The sequence below is a fragment of the Nuphar pumila genome, chromosome 7, assembly GCF_984573655.1.
Source record: "Nuphar pumila chromosome 7, dmNupPumi1.hap1.1, whole genome shotgun sequence".
Classification (NCBI taxonomy): Eukaryota; Viridiplantae; Streptophyta; class Magnoliopsida; order Nymphaeales; family Nymphaeaceae; genus Nuphar; species Nuphar pumila.
Window position 1 is genome coordinate 104974956 of NC_143255.1, and position 16796 is coordinate 104991751.

At 39.4% G+C, this 16796-nt stretch overlaps 1 long non-coding RNA gene across 1 annotated transcript; it reads right to left on the bottom strand.

The window, feature by feature from the left end:
• Positions 1-13956: 13956 nt before the first annotated feature.
• LOC149832754 (uncharacterized) lies at positions 13957-16372 on the bottom strand. Its single transcript, XR_016433129.1, has 3 exons — positions 16146-16372; positions 15507-15569; positions 13957-14033 (listed from the first exon to the last, which is right to left on the bottom strand). It is a non-coding gene; the product is annotated as an uncharacterized LOC149832754 (long non-coding RNA).
• Between the last annotated feature and the right edge of the window lie 424 nt (positions 16373-16796).

The window sequence follows — 16796 nt, forward strand, 5'->3', positions numbered from 1 at the left end:
AATTGAAAAAGACACAAGTGAAATCCAGACTTGAGACAAGTCTTCTCCAATCCAGAAAAAACGATGCAGCAGTGGAGCAGAAGACCGGGTCTATAAAGATCCATTTGAATCCAATTTAGTTTAGGGTTTTTAATTAGATTTTTTAGAATTTGATCATTTTATGATAGAAAGTATCCATAGGGTTCGTCATGTTTTCCTGTAAATACTCATTATAAGGATTTTTTATCATAGTTGATGATTAATATTTTCTTGAATTTATGCAATTTCTTTCCATAGTCCTTGTTTTTCTAAATTTTTATTTTTACTTTGTAACATAATTTTCTAGTAAATGGGGCCCTCCCGGTTTACATCTGTTCTTTCACAAGATCCATTTGTTCAGCTATTTATTTCCGCAATATGAACATTCCCACCTCTAGATCTCAATTTTTGGCCAATCTCCAGCTTCATCTCTGGTATTTGAGGTATCTAGAGTCTGCCTGAGCACTCTCTCACTCAGCTGTGGTCGTAGTAGCCCGAAATTGTCCGATTTTCCGGTGACTCATTTTTCGTCAAAATAGAGTTGTATTTCTGAGCAGAGGTTCAAATGAGCATGTCTCGGTTCTCAGATCGAGCTTTGAGATGATCTTTGGTTATGTAAAAAGATAAATCTGTGCTCTATAAGTTTGCTTTTGGCCTCGACACCTGATCTCTCCGTTTTCTGGCCGATCCGAGACACATTCCGGTGTCCTATCAGAATACAGTTCATATTCTGTTTGATGTGCCACTGTCCGGACTTTGCAAGCCTGATTCGCACAATCCACGCCTCCTGCATCCGGTGACTACCTATGCCTGTTGATAGTTTGATATGTGCAGAATGAAGTTTGAGGTGGCACTGCACTTGGTTTGACGGGTTGGAGGCCCGAGCGCTATTTTTCCGGCGACCTGTAGCATATTCTGTTTTCTGCAGTACTGTACAATCTTGTTTTCCGATGAACTTTGCGCATCTGTATCTCCCTATCCGTGTATGATCTGGGATTCATTTTTAGTGTGTAAATTTATTGTATTACATTGTAATTTTGTACCAAATTGTAGTCTTAGATGTGATTTATTTAAGGAGTTATGCATCAGTAAAGTTGCGCTCAGAAACTGTGTAGTTCTGTATTTTGTATACTTGGTTTGCCAAGTGTTTGTATTTTTGTGTGTTGTTGTAAGTGAGTCCATTGTGACTCAATTTTCTCAGAGAGGTCTGTACTTGTGGCGAACCATCCTTTTTAGTGCTTAAGAGCACTAAGGAGCAGAATAATTGTCGAAAGAACCAGGTTAAAAGCTTGGGTCTCGAAGCTGCATGCAAGTCCATGGACATAGCCGAATTTTTATATTGTGATTTGGACCTACCTAGTTGGGCAACACCACTATGGAGATCTATATCTCCATTCTTGAGTGCAGTTTCACCAGGTTATAAAAAATAAAAAAGTATAAATAAACATCCAAGAGCCCCCAACTCAGGGTGCCTCTAACCCGATCCACTCTCCAATGATTCTTAGATTAGTTTTCCCGAGGTGGCTTGGACTTAAGTGCAGGGAAAATGTATAAGAAATAGGACGCCTTTTCTTGTTCCCAGCATAGCCTTTAGAAAAGAAATTCTTCCTATCCTATGATTTTCAACTGATAAGAAATTTTTTTCCAAAATCGCATGTTCGACCTTTGTTTATTTTCCTATGATATCATATTCCATGTTGAGGAAATTATTTCAATATCCCCGGTGGAAAAGGCCAAAAGGCCAAAAAATCATCTGGTAGGGACAACTTGGGAATGTCACCAAGTTGAAGGAACGTCACAAGTTCGAAACCCATGGGTGGCATCGCTTGGTATGAGGTCAAGCTGGGTGTACTCCTCTGTGGGCAGAGTTTTACCAACCGGAATCCTGCCAATGTGGGGTCGGTGATGGGAGTTTTTTTTTTCCCTTGAATCATCTAAAAAAACAGACACAAGTTTAGCTCGCTTATCAAAAAAAAAAAAAGCATGAAGTATTTGGAGATATTATTCTCCAACGCCCTTTTCCCTTCAGAACATTCTATCCTTGCTAGATACATTAGCACGAAACTATTACTCTATAGCTCATTTACAAAATCAAAAAAATAATAACCATGATTTTAAAAAAAGATACAGTCTCTCTCTCTCTCTCTCTCTCTCTCTCTCTCTCTCTCTCTCTCTCTCTCATCATTGGAAAAGACAAAGGACCATGTCATCTGGTTCTTATTTTAAAACATTGGTTGGCCTTCATTCTGTTCATCTCTACCCTTCTTTTCCTTGCCTGAGCAGCAATGGCAGCTTTACTGATTATATCCAAGGGGGTAAAACACAGTCCATTATCATCCTGATCCATACAAGTGTTCATCTCAGGACTTCTCAAGGAATGATAGAAAATGGTTGCAGGCATTGATATCAAATGCTTTCCTTCTAAGCAAGGATGCAGCCCAGATTCGATGAGAAACAAAGGCTTCCCAAGAGCTTCCGAATCCATGATGTAATTGTGCTGGACATCATGTAGTTGGTCAACCACAGATTCTAGTCTCAACGTAGAAGGTGGCCCTGTGTTGTCAATAACTTGGTTGCATCTTTCACTCTCCTCTTTAGGTTGGTGCTGCTTCTCCATCAAATCTAGTCTCTTCTACAGACAAAAGATAAAACCATAGTCACAAATCTCGTGATATTTTCAAAAAAGTGTATTTTTCTTTAGGTAGGATCTCGGTAAAATATCATTTTATATGAATTATAAATATAGAATAAATATAAATTCAAATATTTAGGCAAAAAGTGTTCTATTGTCTTAATATTGAGTGATGTTTTCAAAACAGTCGACATTTTGAAGAGAAGGTGATAGTTGCTATCACTTTTCTAGCTAACACTACAAAAAAATAGTTGATTAGCGACGGAATTTAGCGACGGAGTTATATCGTCGCTACTTAGCGACAGATTAACGAGAGAAATGAATCCATCGCTATATTTGTAGAATTTTACGAAACTAGCGACAGAAAACATTCCCTCGCAAAATCCGTCGCTAAGTAGCGACGGATTTTGCGAGAGAATGTTTTGTCGCAATAAATACGACAGTTAGCGACGGAATTGCGACGGCTAAGATTCCGTCGCAACATAGCGACGGCCTAGGCGACGAAATATTTTCTGTCGCCTTTTTTGTTTTTTGAATTACGATGGCTTAGCGACGGAATTAATCCGTCGCTAAGCCGTCGCTATATGTCGCATTACCCCTAATCCCAGCCCTCTTTTTCCTTTCTCCTTTCGCTGCTCCCGCCCGCCGCCCTCTCCCTCCTGCCGCCCTCTTCCTTCCGTCAACCTTCCGCTGCCGCCGTCGCTGCCCGGAGCAACCGCAGGTACGTAAATGGATTGGAGGTCGACCCCCTGCTTTTTCCGGCAGGGGGTCGACTCTGCCAGGCGGTCGACCCCCTGCGTTTTCCGGCAGGGGGTCGACTCTGCCAGGCGGTCGACCCCCTGCGTTTTCCGGCAGGGGGTCGACTCTGCCAGGCGGTCGACCCCGGTAGGTGGTCGACCCTCTGCCGTGTCCGGCCGGGGGTCAACCCTGGTAGGGGGTCGACCCCCTGCCATGTCCGGCCGGGGGGGGGGTCGACCCCCCGCCATGTCCGGCCGGGGGTCGACCCCCCGCCGTGTCCGGCAGGGGGTCAACCCCGGCAGGGGGTCAACCCCTTTTGATGTCCGGCAGGGGGTCAACCCCCTGCCTTGTCCGGCCGGGGTCGACCCCCTTGCCGTCTCCGGCCAGGGGTCAACCCCCTGCCTTGTCCGGCAGGGGGTCAACCCCTTTTGATGTCCGGCCGGGGGTCGACCCCCTGCCGTGTCCGGCCGGGGGTCGACCCCCTGGTTTCTTGCTCTTTTTTTTCTTTTTTCAGAAATTAGGGTTTTTATTTTATTTTTATTGTTTAGTTTTCTTTGATTTTCATTGATTAGGATTTTTTATTTTGATTTTCATTTATTAAGCAATTGAATCAAATTTCTTAAATTAAGGCTATTTGTAGTTAATTTAATTAGGGTTTTTTATTTGATTTTGTTTTATTAGGGCTTTGAATCAAAATTTAAAAATTAGGGCATTTTATAGTTAATTTGATTAGGGTTTTCTTGGATTTGATTAGAGCTTTTATTTTTATTTTCTATGATTAGGGATTTGAATCATAATTTTTTTAATTAAGGATTTTTAGTTAATTTGGTTAGGACTTTAAATCAAAATTTTTTAATTAAGGCTTTTATAGTTAATTTGATTAGGTTTTTTTTATTTATTTAGAGTTTTTATTTTTATTTTCTATAATTAGGGATTTAAATCACATTTTTTTAATTAATACTTTTTAGTTAATTTGATGAAGGATTTTTTTGTATTTGATTTTGGCAGGTTTTTTCCTTGTTTGATTAAGGTTTAAATTGTGGCTTTTTTATTTAATTTTATGGTTTATTTTTCTTATAGTTTATGATGTTTTGGTTTATTTATAATTTATTTTCTTGTATTTTAAGGTTTTATGATTTAATATGGTCGAATAATTTCATGGTGACTTCATTTTAAAACATCATTTTTTTTTGCAGATTTCTCAACAGAACTTGCTTGTGCCCCGCCACCCGTGGTAAGTAAGTGACAAAAACAATGCAAATCGGGTAAATACCCGTGGTGAGTAAGTGATGCAAGCGCATCACATGTTATTTAATTTATTGAATATAACACTTTATTGTTCACACACTCACTTAGTTGTTGATATCTATGACTACTTTGTTGGAGTTCGGAGATCATGCTGAGCATGATTTTAATGTATGAATATGGAAGTGTTCTTATTTTTGGAGTACGGAGTCCATGCTATGCATGGTAGTAGTTAGTGGGATATTGAAGTGTGTTTGCTGCAGGTACATGTTTGATATTTGTTTGATATGAATTATTTCGATGTATTGCAATGTTTGATGTGATTGTATCCATGCTTACATGTAGTTACTTTCAATTTGATTATGTCTTCCATGTGAAATTGTATACTGAAAGCATGCTTCAAATGAATGTATCGTGTCATGAATAGTTTGCACATGAAAATATTAAGTTATCAATGCATGCATCATAATTCTTGTGATTGTATAACATCATATATTGCATGATAAATTTGATATTTTCTTCATCATAGTATTCTGATGGTTCTCTTTTAACTGGTTAGGATACTATTCGTAACATCATACGACAGAATGACTGCAAACCGTGAATGGATGTACCGTAGGATAGTAGACAATGAGTTATCGCATGAATATATGGATGGTGTCGACAGTTTTATTGAATTTGCAACGGCAAGTGTCAGTACGGTAGATCCCACAGGTCGGATTAGGTGTCCCTGCAAGATTTGTAAGAATAATCGATTTGTAGAACCTCATGGCGTTAGACATCACCTATACAGGAAGGGTTTTGTGAGTGATTATCAGAACTGGACGTTTCATGGAGAAGAATTTAGAAACGATTTTGATGCACGGGTGAATGTGGTGCACGATAATCCATATACGAATTTGATATTTGATGCTGCAGGAACAGAACTGGGTTCTGCTATGAGTTCTAGTGATGTAAGAACTGTCGTAGATGAAGAATCACCAAACGATGCAGCTAGTAGATTTTATGATTTACTTAGAGATGCTGATGAGCCACTTTGGAACGGTTGTGAGAGTCACACTATCTTGTCTGCAGTTCTTCAACTAATGAATTTGAAGTCCGAGTATAATTTGAGTCAATCATGTTTTGACCGTTTGTGCATGATTGTGAAGAGTATGTTGCCTAAAGATGAGAAATTGCCACAAAATTTCTATCGTGCGAAAGTTATGGTCAACGCTCTAGGTATGGGTTACAAAAAGATTGATGCTTGTCCAAATCACTGCATGTTGTATTTCAAGGAGCAGGAAAACGACATATCATGCCCGTCATGTGGGCATCCTCGGTTCAAGCCAAAGACAAGAGGCAATGGTAGCACGAGATCAAAGGAAGTTTCATACAAGTCGCTCCGCTACTTTCCTATCACTCCTAGATTGCAGCGATTGTATATGTCTTCAAAGACAGCTAAACACATGAGATGGCATGCAAATAAAGTTCGACACGATGAAAACAAGATCACGCATCCTGTTGACGCTGAAGCTTGGAAGCACTTTGATCGTACTCATCAGAACTTCGCAATGGAAGTGCGAAATGTTAGACTCGGTCTATGTACAGATGGATTTAATCCATTTGGGGGTAGATCAACTCCATACTCATGCTGGCCAGTATTTGTAACTCCATACAACCTTCCACCAAGCTTGTGTATGAAACGTCCAAATCTTTTCTTGTCTCTGTTGATCCCTGGTCCGACCTCACCTGGCCAAAATCTTGATGTATATCTAAGGCCATTGATTGATGAATTAAAAGTACTGTGGGATGACGGTGTTACCACGTATGATGCCCACAAAAAACAAAATTTCAACATGAAGGCCGCTGTTCTATGGACAATCAGTGACTTCCCTGCATATGGTATGTTATCTGGTTGGAGCACACATGGGAGGTTGGCTTGTCCGTACTGCATGGAGGATTCCAAAGCTTTTAGATTGAGGCATGGAAGGAAGCCTTGCTGGTTTGATTGCCATCGTCGATTTCTACCCAGCGATCATCCGTTCCGACGTCAAAAGAATGCATTTACAGCAGGCACAACTGAAATGGAAGGTCCATCCTCAAGATTGTCTGGCATAGAGATTTTAAGAAGATTGCGATACTTTCCAGATGTATTAACAGATGCCCGCAGTCCTACACCCTTCCGTGGATTTGGGAAGGAACACAATTGGACGAAAAAATCTATTTTTTGGGAACTACCGTATTGGCCGACCCTATTGATACGACATAATTTGGATGTGATGCATGTAGAGAAAAATGTGTTTGATAATGTGTTCAATACAGTAATGAATATTAAAGGAAAAATGAAGGATAATCCGAAGGCCCGTATGGATTTAAAATTAATATGTAAAAGACCAGAATTGGAACTCAAAGAGTATAATGGCAAAGTACTGAAACCAAAGGCGAAGTACGTGCTCGGACCTGATCAAATAAAACATGTATGTCAATGGTTGAGACAACTGAGATTTCCAGATGGATATGTCTCTAACATTGCTCGGGCTGTGAAGATTGACGATGGACAGTTATATGGGTTGAAGAGTCATGATTGTCATATCTTTATGCAACGATTGATACCCCTAGCATTCCATGATATGTTAGACAAACCTATATGGGGGGTATTGTCTGAGTTGAGCGGATTTTTCAGAACATTGTGCGCATCGGAGGTCATTGTATCAGATGTAAAGAATCTCGAGGACTCTGTCATCACCACTGTTTGTCTGTTAGAAAAGATATTTACGCCAGCATTTTTCGATGTTATGGAACATTTGATCATACATCTGCCATATGAACTAAGGGTTGGTGGCCCTGTGCAATATCGATGGATGTACCCATTTGAAAGGTATATGTTTTTTTATATTTGTCTCTTTAATGACAGATATTTAAAATTTGAAATGTATATTCTTGTCAGATGCATGTTCGACCTAAAAAAAAAGGTTCGTAATAAAGCAAGAGTAGAAGGCTCTATTTGTGAGGCGTACACTTTAGAAGAGATTTCAAATTTCTCATCTATGTACTTCGAACCTCATATTTCAACACGTTACACATGCCCGCCCCGTAACGATGATGGAGAACAAGTAACTGTAGCTGACAAGCTGTCGATATTTCAACGACTTGGGCATGCATTTGGTAGTTGCCGATCAAGGCTATTGACAGATCGAGAGCAAGATGCAGCACACATCTATATTCTTTTTAATTGTTCAGCGATCGACCCATACATCGAGTAAGTATATGTATATGCAACTCAATTATAAATCCTTTTATGTTCTATATGTGGATACATGGCTCGGTAATATAAGTATTTGTGGTTTGCAGACGATTTGATCTGGAGTTGCAAAGCAAAGTTTCACATCTCACTAATGCAGAAGTACAAAAAGAACGTGAAACTAAGTTTGTGGAGTGGTTGAAACAGTTGGTAAAGAAGCTAACATAAATTTTGTACTTATAAACAACACTAAGTTACTTAATTGATCGTGATCACAATAATTGTTTATGTCTGTGCGTAGGTTCGCCATGGTGATGTTAAAGATCAAGGAATATGTGATTTAGAAAATGGTCCGACCAAAGTTGTGCAATGCTACAACGGGTATATCGTAAATGGTTATCGATTCCATACAAAAGACTACGGTATAAACAAATCAACGATAAATAGTGGCGTGTGTGTCAAGGGTAGCAGCTACGGTGAAAATGAACATGATTACTACGGTGTTATAGAGGAAATAATGGAGTTGACTTACTTAGGCATGAATAACAGGGTTACGGTATTCAAGTGTCATTGGTTTGATCCAACTGCAACAAGACTCGACAAAGCTTCAGGCATTGTGGAGGTGAATCATAAATCCAGGTTTGGAACATATGAACCATTCATATTAGCCTCGCAAGCTCAACAAGTTTATTATACTTCATATCCGAGTATAAAAAAGTCAGATAGAAATGAATGGTGGGCAGTTTGCAAGGTGAAATCCAAACTATACCCCGAGTATGATCAGTTACAAGAAGATGAGTTAGCTGAAGACAGTGATTACTATCAATCAGATGATGTCTGTGACTTCGCTTATGGTCACGATGTTGCGCATGATATGCATGTCATATCTCCATTGGCTGATGAAACATTCATAGAGGAATGTGATCCAAATGATGTACCAAGTGGATGGGCAAACAATGAAGAAGAAGAAGAAGAAGAAGAAGAAGAAGAAGAAGAAGAAGAAGAAGAAGAAGAAAGTCAAACTAGTGACGAGGAAGAATTCTCAAGCTAGTGAAAAAAATCTTATACTACAAACCTCTATTTAAATGCATTGTAATACTTGATGTGAGTTGTATTGCAATACTTGGTGTGAATGATTAAAAATTTTATTTCAATGTATTGTAATACTTGATACGAATGATTCGAATGCATTGTAATTTATCTGAATGTATTATAATTTATGCAATTAACGAATGATTTGAATTAGTGCAATACTTGATGTCAATGATTTGAATTATTTGAATGCATTGCAATGCTTGATGTGAATGACTTGAATGCATTGTAATACTTGATGTGAATTATTTGAATGTATTGTATGACATATGTTATTTGTTAGAATATGGTTCGTGGAGGTTATAGTGGTCGCTCATCCAGTAGTAGCCAGGCTCAACCTTCATCTTCACGGGCTCCTGTGATAGGTATATCATATAACTAATTAGATGCTTGATTAGTTCAAATGCACATTCTGAGAACTTGGTGTGTATTTTTTTACAGATGATGTTGCGCCTGTATACGACCCACCTACACCAGTTGATCGCACAAGTCAACAGCCAACACAGGAAACAGGGTCTTCACAGGCTGGCACAAGAAGACTCATTCGAATAGTGTATATCGATAATCGACCGTAAGTATTTTGTTTTCAATTATTGCATATCTTTTAAATATTTTATATTGATATTTACTGTGTAACAATTCATGTGCAGCACGAGGTTTGAGCCACAAGAAGTAGTACGGGAGATTAGGAATTCACTTCTTCAACATCTACCAGGACCAGTTGCTCAATGGAAAGAGTACCCAAAGGAGGTATTAGACAGATTGTGGTCCTCATTCATGGTATACAGTTGTTCCTCATAGTTAATGTGTTTCATATTTAATTTATTTAAGCAATGTCTACTAACTTTCTGAAAATATTTGTAGGCTTCGAATCGCTTTGCAACTACGGTGGAAGAAAATGATGCAAGGAAGGTGTGGCAGAAGGTGGCTGCCAATCGATTTGCAGACATGCTGCACACTATGAAGACTGCAGCAAAAAAAGCATCTGGCGTAGTAGATGATCCATTACTGTGGAAGGGCCATGGTCCTATTACTATCAGGAAAGATTACTGGGATGAAATGTGCGATATGTGGGCGGGAGATGCATTTAAAAATCGCTCTGCGAAGGCTTCACAAAATCGATCGAAGATGCCCGAAGCCCATCTACACACAGGTGGATCTAAGACATTTGGGAGCCACCTAAAGAAAATGGTAACTCATCAATATATAATATTAATTTTATAAGTATAGTTGCAAATTTGTGTACTAAATCTTTTGTCATTTAACTTCGCAGGAAGCAGAAAAAGGAGGCAGTGTACCATATAAGGATGTGTTTGTAGAAACACATAAACGGAAGACCACGGGAGTCTTCGTATCAGAGAAGGCGAGAACGACAACGGTATGTATTAATTCTATTAATAATCATTGCAATATATATGCAAGTCATCATAATGTTATCATTAATTATTAATGAATACTTTAAACATTATTTTGTAGGAGGCATATGAGCAACAAATGGTAGAGCGATATGGTGAAGACGCTACTCAGCATCCATCATTTGATCCTACAGCATGGGTGACTGCAGCAGGTGAACCCAAAAAAGGTCGCGTGTTCGGGTTTGGGAGTAATATGAACACTTCACCAGTTATTGGTTCTTCCAGTTACGGCTCACCAACTTCTTGCGCCGACATAAGCTCCAAGCAGCCGACTATTCTTTCCGGTGATGATGTACGCGAGATCATTAATGAATCACTGAATAACTACTTCCAATACACCGTCGCCCCCTTTCTCCGAAATGAGATCAAGGCCGCTGTTCAGGATAGGGGATCTTCGATTCCAGGTCCCTCTCAGGTATAATCACATATATAGTTTTTTTGACTATCTTAAAGCACATCTGAGCATGGTAGAATCACATATAGAGTTTTTCTAGATGCCTTAGAACACATATGAACATGCTATAATCACATATTCAATTTTTTTACTGCCTTAGCACACATATGAGCATGATAGAATCACATATATATATATTTAACTTTTTGTCTGTCTTAGAGCACATATGAGCATGATAGAATCACATATAAAGTTTTTTTGATTGCATTAGAACACATAAGCATGCTATAATCACATATTCAGTTTTTTTACTGCCTAAGAACACATATGAGCATATTATAATCACATATTCTATTTTTTGACTGCCTTAGCACACATATGAACATGCTATAATAACATATAGAGTTTTTTAACTGCCTTAGAACACATATGAACATGTTATATATCATTTATGATAGAATCACATATAAATTTTTTGGCTTTGCCTGCCTTAGAGCACATATGAGCATGCTATATTCACATATTCAATTTTTTTACTGCCTTAGCACACATACGAGCATGATCGAATCACATATATAGTTTTTTGCTTGCCTTAAAGCACATCTGAGCATGGTAGAATCACATATAGAGTTTTTTTATATGCCTTAGAACACATATGAACATGCTATAATCACATATTCAATTTTTTGACTGCCTTAGCACACATATGAGCATGATAGAATCACATATAGAGTTTTTTTATTGCCTTAGATCACACATGAGCACATGATAGAATCACATATAGTGTGTAATTTATTTCATTATATTTTGTTTATCAATACTGACTGTTCTTTTCTTGTGTAGGCTGCTAGCGATAATCAGGGTAGTGGAGCTGAAGGGACAGATAAAGACAATGAACAAGAAGACGCACAAAATCTTGGCGATGATTAGAGGACTGTGTTGAAGAAGTTCTATTTTTTTTATTTTTCCTAATTGTAATTGTTGAATTGTAAATAATTAAACTTTTTAGTTTTAAGGTGGAACGATTAATTATTATAGATACTTGTTATATGAATTTTTTTGTGTGGTTTGTTTTTTATTTACAGGAAATATAAATTGTACAGGAAATATAAATTGTACAGTTCTCCGTAATTAATTTTTAAATAAATTTTTTTTTATTTTTTTTCGTTTTTGCGACGGATTAGCGACGGATGATTCCGTCGCTATTCATATTAATCTAGCGACGGCTTAGCGACGGAATTAAATCCGTCGCCACGCCGTGGTCGCCGTTTAGTACCGGCGGATTGGCGACGGAATATAGCGCTCGTTATTCCGTCGCAATTAGCGACGGACTTGGCGACGGAATAATTTCGTCGCCAGTTAGCGTCGAAATATTCGCGACGTAAGCATACTGTCGCCGCGTTGTCGCTAATCCGTCGCTAACATGGTTAGCGACGGATTAGCGACGGATTAGCGACGAAAGGTGGTCGTCGCTAATCTACTGCTCTGTTGTAGTGTAACCGGGGCTTTTAAAAAAGGGTTTTTTGCATGCTTTCCTTAAATCTGACCATACGGATACAGATTTATTCTATGTTCTTGATTTTATAGGAATTGACTATTGGATCAGCCGATTCCGATATGCAAATAGGTTTTTATAATATTTAAAAATCAACAGTTTAAGATTTTCATAAATATTCAATGCTTAAAAAATCATATTTTTTTTTATCTAGAAAACATGATCCAAGTGACATCTCTAGTAAATTAACCATGTGGAACACACATGTATGGTCAGATTTAAGAAAAACATGAAAAAAACCCTTTAGCTAGAAAAGTGGTTAGCAGCTATGACCTTCTCTATTTTGAAAATATCATGTTTTTCTCAATATAATATGGCCCATTGAAAAAAACATGATATATTTCAAAAGTGGATTACGCGACGACGCTTTCCGTCGCTAAACACGTTAGCAACTGATGAGCAATGAAAAACGTCCGTCGCTAATCCGCATTTTTCTTGTAGTGCCAGGCTGGCTGGGTTGGGCCCTTTAAACATGACTATAAACGGGCCAAGCTGGGCTCAGTTGGACCCCCATAGAGATTATATTTTTGCCTCTATCTAGACCGAGCCCATTTACTAAACGGGCCTCAGGCCCAACATTTATTGGACCCAGCCCGGCATAGATCGGGTACCCAACCTGTTAATCCCTAATTTTCGAGCTTGTTAAATTCACATTTGTTAAATACCCTTCGATCCCAGATAGATGTGGTTTCTTCGAGTAATAAAATGAAAAAAAAATCAATGTGTTTTCTTAAAAAATAACAAGAGCCACTCCCAATGTGATCAGGCACACACACACACGCACAGAGTCCCACAATTAGATTGGAGAAAATGTTTAAACCATTAAAAAGATAATGCCTTTATGAAAATCGATAATATAGATCAAATTTTCTCAGATCTCAGTTTGGATCACACTGAGGCCTGTATTTGATTTCTCTAATTTGATTTTCAAGGGGAAAATATCATATATTTGTCTTTTGTTTGTCATTATAAAAATGCCTGTATATATTATTTGCTGATTTTTCATAACTCATTTTTGATTTGCTGATTTTCATAACTCATTTTTATGCCTTTTTTCAATCCATCTTTTTGAATGCAGAAGATTTTTAATCATTTATTTATTAATTGACAATTTTGTTGTTTTCCTGGTATTGCTAATTATGGTCCTGAGTACGGGACCAATCCAAAGCTGACCTCCTAGATTCAGATTTGATATTTCATCCAATAAGAAAATGCATTATTATTTTAGATCAAGTAAACTGTATTAAACTCATTTAACGTAAAAATCACATTAACTGAAATGAACATCACAGATCTCCCAATCATGATTTTCACAGAGAGGGAAAATCACATGAAAATAAATATTTTTTTCCAGAAAAATCACAAGAAAATATCAGAAAATATAAAATATAAATTATGTAAAAAATTGAAAGTGGGTTTTATCGGGTAAATATTGGGATCTCGTTATATTTTCAAAATAGGCGTTATTTTGAAAATAGCATGATATTTTTGGAGCGATATCAGTGTCTGAAAATATCTTGAGAAAAAATCATGATATTTTCAAACGATATTTGCGACATAGATTCAACTTTACCTAAATTTGGATACCATGATGCGGATTTCTATTGGTTATAAAAGAAGAGAGCAAACAAGCAAAAAATGAACATTTGATTTACCTTGGCTTTCAGGTCTACATTTTGAGCTCTCAAGTCCTCGTAGATCCTCCCGGCTTCCAAGATACCCTATAAAACAAGCAACACGTAAATACCAAATTTAAGGGCCAGTGCAGTAGGTCACTGACAAGGGCTCCCCACACCTGGTGAGTTGGTTGGCTTAAGGTGTGTGTCCCTTGCTGCATGGTCGAAGCCAATGGGAAGCCATCACGGGTAGGCAGTAGGGGTGGCAAAACCTGACACGACCCGCCAACCCGCCTCTTAGGCGGGTTCGGGTTGGGCTTGTCGACCCACCTAACCCGTTTATTAAACGGGTCGGGTTCGTGTTAGGGGTATGCCAACCCGCCAACCCAGCTGACCCGTTTAATAAACGGGTTAGGAGGGCGGGTCAACCCGCCAACCCGACCGCTAACCCGTTTACCCGACCCAACCCATTTATAAACGGGTTGGCAGGTCGTGTGGGTTACCAGTTTAATAAACGGGTCGGGTTCATGTTTGCCACAGCCGACCCGTTTAATAAACAGGTCGGGTTCAGGTTGAGGTATGCTGACCTGCCAACCCGCCGTGTCTACCCGCCAACCCCACCCGATTGCCACCCCCTAGTAGGCAGGGAGGAGTACTATTAGAGTTTTCGCTGACACCTAAACAGTGCTGCAGTCAACATGACACCTCTCGTTACATAAGTGCGTGTTTGAATCGCCGTCCGCGGGCTCCAAGTGCATCCGCACACCCACGCAAATGCGTGACGCATTCGCGGATGCTTATTTGACGTCCGCCACTGCTCGGTGCCCCCCACAGAAGTGGCAGACGGATGCTCTAAGGCAAAAAAAAAAACATTTTTTGGGGTGATTGCACAGGGCAGGACAGTGTGTCCTGTCCTGTTTGCAGGAGTGTGTGGACAGTCCGGCGCATCTGCAATTCAGATGCACTTGGGAATGTTTGAATCGTTGTCTGTGCCCATCAGCAGGATGCACCAAACACAGGGCCCACGCATGTCAGCGCACCCATGCAAACGTGGGATTCAGGGACACAATATTGGTGTGTTCCATGAACGCTTATTTGGCGTTTACCACTGCTCCGTGCCCCCCCCACCGAACATTGGCGAATGGACACTCTCGGACAAAAAAAAGACATTTTGTCGCGGGCCGGCCGGATTCGGGTCTGTGTTGGGTAGGAATGCAAATGTTTCAGTTTGGGTCAGAAGCATCCAAATACTAAGTCGACTAATCAGATATTGACTAATTAGAGTTGGATTCAGATTCAGATTCAGATTTGGACCAGTAAAGGTGAATACCAAAATCCGGTTAAATACATGCAAATGGATTCGGATATCCATCGTTTCCCTGCAATCTTAAACCAAATCTGGATCCAATTATTAATCAGATTTGGTTTCTTTACCCAATCCGACTACTTGGAGTTGGATTCGGGTAGGATGTCAGAACCGTTGACATTCCTTTATTGTTGGATAAACTGAAAACCATTCCACTCTTTGACACCACCCACCCCTTCCATACACACGTACACACAAACACACACACGTACCAATTTAAGCTCTGCTTGTTCTTCCAACAACTGAGCCACATGTTCCTTCAATTCTTTGTGGGTCTGCAAAAACCATATTCTCCACCTTTAATTAGCATCTCAAAAAACAAAAAACGAAAAAAAAGTGATCGCCCAATAAAATCAACTAATATGAACTATGGTTGTCCTTTATTTAAATAAAACGCGAAAAACAAGAGATTTTTACAAAAAGGGTTCAACTTCTTTTTTGGGTTATTACCTTTCTACTTTTAGTCTTGCAAAAACCAGGAACATTTTAAATAATTAAATATTGTAAAATGCAAAACTTTTTCCCAATCCATATTTTCTTTGGACAAATCAATTAAAAAAGAAGACCAAAATGTCTACAAACCAAAGCCAGTCTAGAAAATTATAAAAACCAGAAAACCAATAAACGAAAAAAAAAAGAAAAAGAAAAACAAAGTTTTCCAAACCAAAGCAGTAATGGTTTCTCTGACGTGGATAAATAGCATACTACAACGCCATTTTATTCAATCTATCCACGATAGACCAAATTGCAATGATTTGAATTTCATATCGACTTGATTTAAGCCATATTTCAAAATTCCAAAATTTGAAATTCTTCTTGGAGAGAGATTTTGAAGGGGGAACCAACATCACCTTCTTCTTGGGGACTTTTCTGGATCTTCTGATGGGTTCTACCCATTGGGTTCCGTTTGGAGAAGCAGGGAAGGCCTTCGTATTTCCTTCCATCTCCTCTTCGTCTAAATGGTTGACGTTAGGGAGAAGAGGGTGGTGTCTCCTCTTCCTCTTGGAGCCCCAGTGCTGAAGGAGTGGTCCCGCGTTCGAACCAGAGATTGTGTAGCAGGAGAGCTCCAAAAGCGCACTACAGGCCTCCATCTCATCTTCACCAACAGGGTCTCCCATGGTGGTTTATTCAGAGAGAGAGAGAGAGAGAGAGAGAGTGGAGGCATCGATGACTTTGGTGGAAGGGAAGAAACTTGTTCTGTTGGCTGCTGCCACGTGTTGAAGTTTTAAAGATGGGTAGTCACATTTTAGGGTTTGATAGGGAGAGAGCACAAATTTATTTAGAAATTATAAACACCATAGAAGATAGAAGATAGGACGAGGTATGTTGTGGGACACCACCCACGACCACGAGTAGGGATGGCAGTGGACCGCGGGAAAGCGGGCCCCCGCCCCGCCTCGCCCCGTTTGGACCGGGGATGAAGGGTATGAAACGGGGATGGAGGCGGGGACGAAGGTTAAAATCCATCCCCGTCCGGGGGTGGAGGCGGGGATGGACGTGCA